Here is an 11236-nt window from a genome sequence, read left to right on the forward strand (position 1 = left end):
TTCTTTCTTTCTTTCTTTCTTTCTTTCTTTCTTTCTTTCTTTCTTTCTTTCTTTCTTTCTTTCTTTCTTTCTTTCTTTCTTTCTTTCTTTCTTTCCTCTCTCTATGGAAGAAAAAGATGTCTAGTTACAAAATTAGAATGTGAAATTATAGACCCCTGGAACAAGGTCATCTCAAGTTCAGAGCAGTGCTGTGTCATTCTGATCTGAAGTTTGAGATCATTAGTGCCATTGAGGTGACTTTCATTTCTTCCACAAATGAAAATTGAAATCTTAATGGAATGACTTCCTGATTTTTTTTTTTTTTGAGTCATTCAAGGCTGTTCAAGACCATGAGAAGGCCTCTCAAACCCATTTCCTTATCAGTTATACTATAAAAGCACATTCACTAAATCCCCTAAAGGCTGTAACTAATGGGGTGGGGGTGTGGGGGGAAGGTGAATTCCTCAGCCATGATTCACTCTTTAATCATTGCCAGCTCAGATGCCACGCCTATCTTCATTCCTAGTTCTGTATTCTTACCCCATCATGGAAACCCCAATTCTGACTCAAGATCCCATTTTGTTTGTTGCACAGTTCCCATGTCCCCTTGCTGGAAGTCTAAGAAAGGGAAAAAAAGCCCTCAGAGGAGGGTCCCAAAAAAGAGAAGGACCCAAAAGAGAGTGGGCAGAGAGGTTTCCATAGCTCTTAGGCCAGCTAAACTGCACTCCCAACTTTCCAAAGCCAATTGCCTTTGACACAGCTCTCCAGGTATGCTGGGTAAATGTTTAACAAGTGACTCTGGGAAAAAAAGATTGCATGACACGGAGTTTAATCTATATTATTAACATTTTTTCCATCCCTTTCTTAAGTGTAGACCAGTGATGTCCAACTCAAATAGACAGAAAGCCACTAACTCATACCTTAAGCGTCTCAGCAGACTTCAGATTGGCTTGGTTTCAAAATGCAATATTATCTGTGTTTTACTGCATTTTTATGAATTTTGTTAAATATTTCTCAATTACAATTTAATCTAGTATGTGATAGTGTTTACATTTGATTATATTTTTATGAATTTTGTCAACTGTTTCTCAATGACAACTTAATCTGGCATATAATACCCATATTTTATCATATTTTATGAATCTTATTAACTATTTCTCAATTGCAACTTAATTTGGTATGTAATATTATCTGTTTTATTATATTTGTATGTATTTTGTTAACTATTTCTCAATGACAATTTAATCTGGCATCTACTAGTATCTATATTTTATTATATTTTTATGAATTTTGCCAAATATTTCTCAATGACAATTTAATCTAGCATGTAACGTTATCTGTGGTTTATTGCATTTTTATGAATTTTGTTAACTATTTCTCGAGGACATTTTAATCTGGTTTGGACAGCTCTCAGGGGCTGTTTGTTTGACACCTCTGGTTTAGACAGTGAACCAAGTATTTATTACCAGAGCAGCTTTAGAGAAGTGACTTCCCCTCCCTAGATGTGAGTGTCCTCGTCTATAAATAATGGAGTTAGACTGGATGGCCTCTGAGGACCCTTCCGACTAGAGATCATCATTCCTGTGATTCTATTACAAGGTCCCTGTGTCACTGGCGCAAGACTGCCATCTCTTTGAGAGAGTAGAAGGTTATGCCTCAGGAAGCCTGGAGTCTGGATGAGGGCAAAGAAACTGTTCCTTCACCCCTGGCTGGTTTGGAAGGGCAGTGACCCAGGGAGGAAGTGTGGGGGTGTGAGAAACTGTCTGCTTTCCCCTCCCAGTTTGGGCTCCAGATATAGCTGGGAACGCATGCTCTGCTGGGACAGCAGTTGTGGGCTTTCTGTGATGTGGTGATGGTGGTGGGAATCAAAGCCAGACTTGAAGTTCTCCCCTTTTTAACTGAGATTTTTGTTTCCTGTGATTTATGGACCCACTGAGAGAGATTTGTGGGATTGGCGTATTATCAGTCAGTGCCTATAATAAAGCCAAAGTGAGTGGAGCTTTTTAAGAAGAATGTATCTCAAACGTAATGCTTACCATGAGAAAGCTGTAATAATCTCCCCCACCATCTACAATTCACCCAGTGGCTTAACCTTTGGGGAAAACAGAATTCAGTTTTTTGGAAAATCAGCATTTCGGTCCAGAGAACTAGAATATTTCAGAATATGCCAGAACACATGTGATTTTTCTTTGTACTTTCTTCTTCAAAAAACAAACTATCTCATTTTATTCTCATATGAAAGAGCCATTATTATTATCTCTACTTTACAGAATGGGGAAACCAAGCTGACAAAGATTAAATGATTTGCTCAGGCTCACACAGTATCTGAGGCAGGATTTGAATTCAGACCTTCCTACCTTCAACTTTCAACACTTTCCTAATATATCTTCTATCAGCCACTATTTGATGCTTTTGTTGTTGTTCAGTCATTTCAGGCATGTCTTGCTTTTCATGATTCCATTTGGTGTCTTTTTTACAAAGACACTCAAGTGTTTTGCTATTTCCTTTTCCAGTTCATTTTATAGATGAGGAAACTGAAGCAAACAGAGGTAAGTGACTTGCTCAGAGTCACACAGTTGGTATGTGTCTGAGGCAAGATTTGAAATCAGGAAGATGAATCTTTCTATTCTAGGTCTGCCAAATGGCCCAACCATTATGCACTCATCTGGTCTATGGATCTCCAGGACCAAGGGAAAGCCTTCAGCTACTTTTCCTTACTTGGTGTGTCACCTGAGTTTCAGCTTTGCCAGTGAAGGGAAGAGATAGACAGAGACAAAAAAAAAAAAAAAAAAAAAAAAAAAAAAAAAAAAAACAGCCAAACCCAAAAACCCAGAGAGAGACAGAGACAGAGAGAGACAGAGAGGGAGAGGGAGAAAGAGAAAATCCTTTAAAAAAACCAAACTATCTGGGTAAGCATACATAAGTGTCTGGCTTCAGATACTTACTAGCTATGTGATCCTGGGCATGTCATTTAACCCTGTTTGCCTCAGTTTCCTCATCTATAAAATGAGCTAGAGAAGGAAATGGCAAACCACTCCAATATTTTTTCCAATACAACTCCAAATGGCAGAGCAAAGAGTCAGACATGACTGAAATGACTGAACTACAACAAATATACACTACGCACATACCCCTTATTGTACTGAAGACATCAATTAGCAAGCACTTGCTGGGAATCCCCCGGGTACTGGTGGGAATAGAGAAGTAGGTTGTGAATCCTGGTTCCTGCTCTTTGTGAATAAGGTGGAGGAGCCAAGATAATTAATAGTAGCTCTCATTTATCTATCACCTTAAGGCTTGCAAAGCACGCTATACACACTGTCTTATTTTATCAGGGCACCATGGCTCAGGAGGAGAGGTATGGTTGTTGTCTCTGTTATACAGAGAAGGAAACTGAAGGAAGCAGAGTTAAGGGTCTTGCCCAGGATTATACAGCTAAAAAGTATCTGAGGCTGGCTTTCAACTCCAATCTCCTTGATTCCAAGTCTAGGTCCCTCTACATGGCACCATGTAGTCACCTCAACATAACACACAAAGTGAGTATGACCAACAGGGGATGGTGATAATCAAGACCCAAATTGTGTGGCACAAGCTACAGAAGTTCCAAATAATAGATGCACATTCAATTCATGGGAGCAGGCAGGAGTGGAGAAGGAAGAAACCTTCCTAAGTGAAGTAGAGCTTGGGCAGAAATTGGAAGATGAGTGAGATTTGAATAAGCAAACAGAAAAGAACTCAAAGAAACCACCAAAGAAAGGAATATTTCCTTAGGGTAGTAATGGTAAACCTTTTAGAGATGGGGTACCATGTCCATCTTCACCACCACATGCGGGGTATGCCTCACCCCACCCCACCTTTACCACACACAAGGGAGGGAGAAAGCACTCTAAATGGGCTTTTGGATGGAGGGTTGGGTGAAGTGAGGAATGTCCTCAGCAAGTGTAGAGAGGGGGAGGGGAGTGGTCCAAGCATTCTGCTCCCCTCCAGCTCTGCCTCCTGTGAGCTGCTGACCTTACCCCTTGGGCGCTCCCATTGGGCTGTTGGGAAGGGGGTGGGGGATGTGAAAAAAATGTCATTAGACACGGTGGAGAGGGAGGAGGAGAGCAGCTCTGTTTGATCCCTCTGCCTTTCTAGTAACAAACTCTAGGAGTGGAGGCTGTGACCACAGAGAGTGCTCTGCGTGCCATCTTTGGTACCTGTGCCATAGGTTAGCCATCATTGCCTTAGGGTCTCCTATGGCCAAGGCAAATCTCAAGGGATACAGATTCCAAGAGACACAGTTGCTGCTCTGGAGGAGCTTACACTCTAGCTGGGATAGATTTGTACATAGATAGGTACCTCCTAAAGGGATGCAAAATGTTTTTTTGGGGAGGGGATAGGTTAGTTAATAGGTGGGAAGATCTGGAAAGGGCTCATGTAGAAGGCAATGCTTAAGCTGAGCCTTGAAAGAAACAAGGGCTTCTGCAGGCAAAGGTGAAGAGGGAGCAAATTCAAGAGAAGGGTTTCTAAATGAAGAGAGTCACAAGGACATAAGGACAGAAATGAGCCATGTTCTTTTTGGTGGGGAGGGTGGACAAATAAGCAGAAAACTCAAGGTGGGTAAATACTGTGTGATCAGATTATCAAGGGTCTTGAAAGTCAATATCTGAGGTTAGATATCATTTGGTCAGAAACCAGGGAGTTTTATTTTTTATTTTTATTTTTATTTAGAATATTTTTCCATGGTTACATGATTCATGATCCCTCTCTCTCTGCTTTCTCCTCCCCCTTCCCAAAGCTGACAAGCAGTTCCACTGGGTTATGCATGTATCATTGCTCAAAATCTATTTCCATGTTATTCATATTTGCAGTAGACCAATCCTTTAACATCAAAACCCCAACCATATCCCCATTGGAAGACTTGAGTGATCATATGTTTTTATTCTGCATTTCTGCTCCCACAGTTCTTTCTGTGGACGTGGATAGCATTCTTTCTCATAAGTTCCTCTGGATTGTCCTGGGTCATTGCATTGCTGCTAGTAGAAAAGTCCATTACATTCGGTTGTGCCACAGTGTATCAGTCTCTGTGTGCAATGTTCTCCTGGATCTGCTCCTTTCACTCTGCATCAATTCTTGGAGGTCATTCCAGTTCACATGGAATTCCTCCAGTTCTTTATTCCTTTGAGCACAATAGTATTCTATCACCAACAGATACCACAATTTATTCAGCCATTCCCCAGTTGAAGAGCATCCCCTCATTTTCCAATGTTTTGCCACCACAAAGAGCGCTGCTACGAATATTTTTGTACAAGTCTTTTTCCTTATTATCTCTTTGGGGTGTAAACCCAGGAATGGTATGGCTGGATCAGAGTGTATGCATTTCTTTTAAAGCCCTTTGCACACAGTTCCAAATTGCCTCCCAGAATGGCTGGACCAATTCACAACTCTATCAGCAGTGTATTAGTGTTCCAATTTTGCCACATCCCCTACAACATTTATCGCTTTCCTTTGCTGTCATATTGGTCAATCTGCTAGGTGTGAGGTGGTACCTCAGAGTTGTTTTAATGTTCATTTCTCGAATCAGGAGGGATTTAGAATACTTTTTCATGTGCTTATTGATAGTTTTTATTTTTTTATCTGAAAATCACCTATTCATTTCCCTTTCCCATTTATCAATTGGGGAATGGCTTGATTTTTTGTATAATTGATTTAGCTCCTTATAAATTTGAATAATTAGACCTTTGTCGGAGGTTTTGGTTATAAAGGTTTTTTTTCCCAATTTGTTACTTTCCTTCTAATTCTGGTTGCATTGATTTTGTTTGTACAAAACATTTTTAATTTGATGTAATCAAAATCATTCATTTTACATTTTGTAATATTTTCTATCTCTTGTTTGATCTTAAAATATTTCCTTTCCTATAGATCTGACATAGTATACTATTCTATCTTCACCTAATTTACTTATAGTTTCCTTCTTTATATTTAAGTCATTCACCCATTCTGAATTTATCTTGGTGTATGTAAAAAAATATGTGTATATATTAAAGAGGGTTTGATGTTGGAAAGAGTGACAGACCCTCTCAATACTCTACTTTTACTAAAGACAGCAGAGAAGTTTTCTCTGGAATGGTGGGTGTCCAGAGAATGGGAGCTGGCATTGGATGCTAAAGGGAAGGCTTTCCTATTTGGAGAGGTGTGGAGTAACGTCTGTTGATCAATGACCCTCTCCCTACAGAAACCTCCCCACGGCCAGTGTCAGCACCGCAGTGGGTCTTGCTCAAAATGGAGTCTGAGCAAAGCAGCTTTTCAAACTTTTTTCTCCTCTTTGCCTCATGTAATGACTTCTCCTCAATCTGACTGTGAGTTGGTTTATTTGGTAGATGAACAAGGTAGTTGGAGAAGGGAGAGGATAGAGGAATCAAGGGGAGGGATAGGTTTGAAGGAAAAGGAGACCCTCTATGGGGTTTCTTGTTTTGTTTGCTGACCCAAGATGGCTCTGCTCCAACTTAACTATCCTCTTCTTATCTCATTAAAGTCTATCTCCTACCTTAACCAGTGGCAAGTGTCCTTCTTGGGAAGGTCAAGGGAGGGAAAGAATCTTCAGGGAAACTCCCTGAAGTAAGGGATCAGCCCCTTCTCAGCACCTGTATTTGTTCGTTCTTCCTCTAATGGAGGCTCTCCAGCTATAGGAACCTTATTTCTCTTCTGGGTAAGGGAAAATGGAGGCCAAGCTTTTCCTCAGGTGGGAATCTAGAGGTCCAGGACTTTGCTCCTCACTCAACAGAGTTCAGAGGGCAAAAGCCCTTTCAGTTAACAGTTTTTCCCATAATCCTCTTCTCCCACTCCAATTGTCACTGCCCTCCCGTCACATTCAAACCACTGTCTGCATCCATCTCAGTGAGCCGAAGTGCCAAAAGCTTGATTCAGTTTTCCTTTCCACATGTAGAGTGAGAGATGTTGATCTAAACTTAATCTCTCCCATACTGTTTTCCAATTTTCCCAGCAGTTTTTGTCCCCAAAGCTGGGATCTTTGGGTTTATCGTATACTATCTTGCTGAGCTCATTTACCCCTAGTCTATTCCACTGATCCTCCCTTCTGTCTCATAACCAGTACCATATTGTTTTGATGACCACTGCTTTATAGTACAGTTTAAGATATGGTACTGCTAGGCCACCTTCCTTCTCATTTTTTTCATTACTTGCTGATGGTTTTAAATATATACTGTTTATTATTTTGAGAAATGATCCTATACTTTCTAGTATTTTCAATAGGAATGGGTGTTGAGTTTTGTCAAAGGCTTTTTCTGCATCTACTGAGATAATCATATGATTTCTGTTGTTTTGATTATTGATATGATCAATTATGTGGATGGTTTTCTTAATATTAAACCATCCTTTCATTCCTGGTATAAATACTATCTGATAATAGTGGATAATCCTCATGATCACTTGCTGTAGTCTTTTTGCTAGTATTCTATTTAAGATTTTTGCATCTATATTCATTAAGGAGATTAGTCTGTAGCAGGGATTGGCAACGTATGGCTCTTGAGCCATATCTGGCTCTTTTGAGGGCCAGATATGGCTCTTTCTGCAGGAGCCATGAAGTCAATTTTTTTCAGGCGCTATTACAGGAGCGCACACTGTGAGCACTGTATAGCTCTCACGAAATTACAATTTAAAAAATGTGGCATTCATGGCTCTCATGGCCAAAAAGGTTGCTGACCCCTGGTTTGTAGTTTTCTTTCTCTGTTTTTGGTCTGCCTGGCTTTGGAATCAGTGCCATGTTTGTGCCATAAAAGGAATTTGGTAAAACTCCTTTTTTGCTTATTTTGTCAAATAATTTGTATAGTATTGGGATTAGTTGTTCTTCAAATATTTGATAGAATTCACTTGTGAATCTATCTGGCCCTGGGGATTTTTTTCCTTAGGAAGTTCCTTGATGGCTTGTTCAATTTCTTTTTCTGAGATGGGATTGTTTAAGAATTCTATTTCCTCTTTTGTTAATCTGGGCAATTTATATTTTTATAAATATTCATTCATTTCACCTAGATTGTCATATTTATTGCCATATAATTGAGCAAAGTAGTTCTTAATCATTGCCTTAATTTCCTCTTCATTAGAGTTGAAATTGCCTTTTTCATCTTTGATACAGTTAATTTGATTTTCTTCTTTCTTTTTTTATTAGATTGACTAGTACTTTATCTTTTTTATTTGTTTTTTCAAAGTACAAGCTCCTAGTCTTTTTATTAGTTCAATAGTTCTTTTACTTTCAATTTGATTAATTTCTCTTTTAATGTTTAGGATTTCCAATTTAATTTTTATCTAGGAATTTTTAATTTTTTTTAAGTTGCAAGCCCAATTCATTGATTTCTGCCCTCTCTATTTTGTTGGTATAGGCACTCAGTTATCCAAGCTTGGAGAGGGAGCAAAGATTGTTGACATCCAGAGACCACCTCTGAAATGTCTCACCTCAGCTCAACCTATCTCCAGCAAAACAGGTCACTTGATTGTAGATGTCCTCTGGTGGTTAGGATCAACACAGGAGAAAAGCAGCTTCCTCCCTCCAGGAGTTCAACTGCCTTCCTCTGTGTCTCACAGATGGAATTCTGCAGCTGTTCTCTGTCACTCTAATCTTCCTAAGCTAGGCTAAATATCCTTCTAACAATACATACATATCATTTCATATAATCACATTTACATATATATCATATCATCATTATATCATCATATACATCATATTATCTTAATCAGCTTACTTTTCCACCCTCTTTTTGAGTAAATTCCTTCTATCTTCTCTACTACTGAGAATAATTTTTGAGAACAATAGAAATCCTCTTTCCATGTAGACATATAAACATTTTTACCTTAATGAGTCCCTTAAATTTTCTCTTTCTTATTTACCTTTCTGGGATTCTCTTGTGTCTTGTATTTGGCCTTCAAATTTTTTGTTTAGGTCTGGCTTATTCCTCAGGATTTCTTGGAAATCTTCTTTCTTATTGAATGACCATTTTTTCCCCTGAGAGAGAACACTCAGTTTTGCTGGATAGGTGATTCTGGGTTGTAAACCCAAATCTTTAGCCTTTCCAAATATTATATTCCATGCTTTCCAATCCTTTAATGTAGAAGTCACTAGGTCCTGAGTGATCTTGATTGAAGCTCCATGGTATTGAATGGTTTCTTTCAGGCTGTTTGAAGTATTTTTAACTTGGTTTGGTGGCTCTTGAATTTGGTTATATTCTTGGAAGTTGTCAATTGAGACTTTCTTTCTGGAGGTGATCTGTGAATTCATTCAATTTCAATTTTATTTTCTTGTTTGAGGATCTCTGGGCAGTTTTCTTTTATACTTTCTTGTAATATGATATCCAAGGTTTTTTTCTTGGTCATGGCTTTCAGGTAATCCAGTAATTCTCAAATTGTCTCTCCTAGATCTATTTTCTAGGTCAATTGTTTTATCAATAAGATATTGCATGCTTTCCTCTGTTTTTCATTCCTTTGATTCTGCTTTATTGCTTCTTGATTTCTCATGAAATCATTAGTTTCTAGATCAACGGTCGGCAACCTTTTTGGCCATGAGAGCCATAAACGCCTGTGGAAGAAGGAGGATGGAGGTGGAAGGTGCTGGAATATGGGGCAGGGTCTGAAGGGGCCGCTGGGGCACATCCTGGGGCTCTGCCTGGACTGGCAGGTCAGGAGGTGGACCCAGATATGGCTCAAGAGCCATACTTTGCCGACCCCTGTTCTAGATGGTCAATTCTGATTTTTAAGACCTAATTTTCCTCTGTCAGTTTTTAGTTCTCCTTTTTCAAATGGCCCATTTCTTCTTTCATCACTTTCATTTCTCTTCCCCACTTTTCCTCTACCTGTAATAATTGGTTTTTGAAGTCTTTTTTGAGCTCTTCCAGAATCTGTGTCTAATCCCTATTTTTCTTTTGGACTTTAGGTGTGTTTCCTTTGCTTTCGCTATCTCCTTCTGTGTCTGTACCTTGTTCTTTGTCTCCATAAAAAGTCTTTAGAGTTAGGTGCTTTTTTGATTGTTTGCTCATTTTTCCTATGTAATTATGGGTAGATTCTATTTTCTAGGAAATTCAGGTACCTTCTTAAACTTCAGTCCTTTCTTTTTTTTAAAACATTTATTAATATTTATTTTTTGAAAAGTTAACATGTTCACATAATTCATGATCTTACTTTTCCTTAACCCCCCGCCCAATTCCCCCCTCTCCCCCATGGCTGATGTGTATTTCCACTGGTTTTAACCTGTGTCATTGATCAAGACTTATTTCCAAATTGTTGATGGTTGCATTGTTGTAGTAGTTTCGAGTCTACATCCCTAATCATGTCCGCCTCGACCCATGTGTTCAAGCAGTTGTTTTTCTTCTGTGTTTTCTCTCCTGCAGTTATTCCTCTGAATGTGGGTATTGTTCTTTTCCATAAATCCCTCAGAATTGTCCTGGGTGATTGCATTGCTGCTAGTACATAAGTCCATTACATTCTATTTTACCACAGTGTATTGGTCTCTGTGTACAATGTTCTTCTGGCTCTGCTCCTTTCACTCTGTATCAATTCCTGGAGGTCTTTCCAGTTCATATGGAATTCCTCCAGTTTATTATTCCTTTGAGCTTCAGTCCTTTCTTGATGTTATTTTTGGCCTCTTTTCTGGGTTGTTACTAGTTTACCAGATGGTCTGAGGGCTGAGAGCTCTGAGAGTCCCCTCCTCCTACTGATTCAATTGACCCTTGTGATGCTGATAGCTTAAAGACTTTCCTCAGGCTTGAGTGTAAGCTTTAGATCTCAGTCTGAACTTGATAATTTCAGGTGCTGATCAGATTCTAGTCTCAGGCTTAGGCTCAAGTTTTTGGTCTCAAGGTATTCTTGATTCAATCAGGCACACCCTTGATTGCCCTGTCCTGGAGCTCCACCCTTAGTATTGGGCAAAAAGAGCATGGGGAGGCTCCCCCTGAGAATTGTGTCCTCATCCCAAGCCCAGACTTGGATTCCTGGCTTTGTTCTGAGCCCACATGGATTGGCCCCCTTTGGCCCAGATTGTCCTGGGCTGGGACTCTGGACTTCTCCACAGGTTTGAAATTTCAAGGGGTGTTAGTTAGCTTGGTCCTCTTTTTGCCTGGCAGGATCTCAGGATCTGACTTAGCTTGGACTTAAGTTTGGAACCTGTGAAAGCAGGTGGGGGGTTGGGCTTGCTCTTGGTTTGCTCTTCATTTGCTGCTATGCCTCCTGCTAATATAGCTCTGTTCCCCTCTCACCTCAGTTTCCCAGATGATCT

Source organism: Gracilinanus agilis, chromosome 6 (genome assembly GCF_016433145.1).
Source record: "Gracilinanus agilis isolate LMUSP501 chromosome 6, AgileGrace, whole genome shotgun sequence".
NCBI classification, from domain to species: domain Eukaryota; kingdom Metazoa; phylum Chordata; class Mammalia; order Didelphimorphia; family Didelphidae; genus Gracilinanus; species Gracilinanus agilis.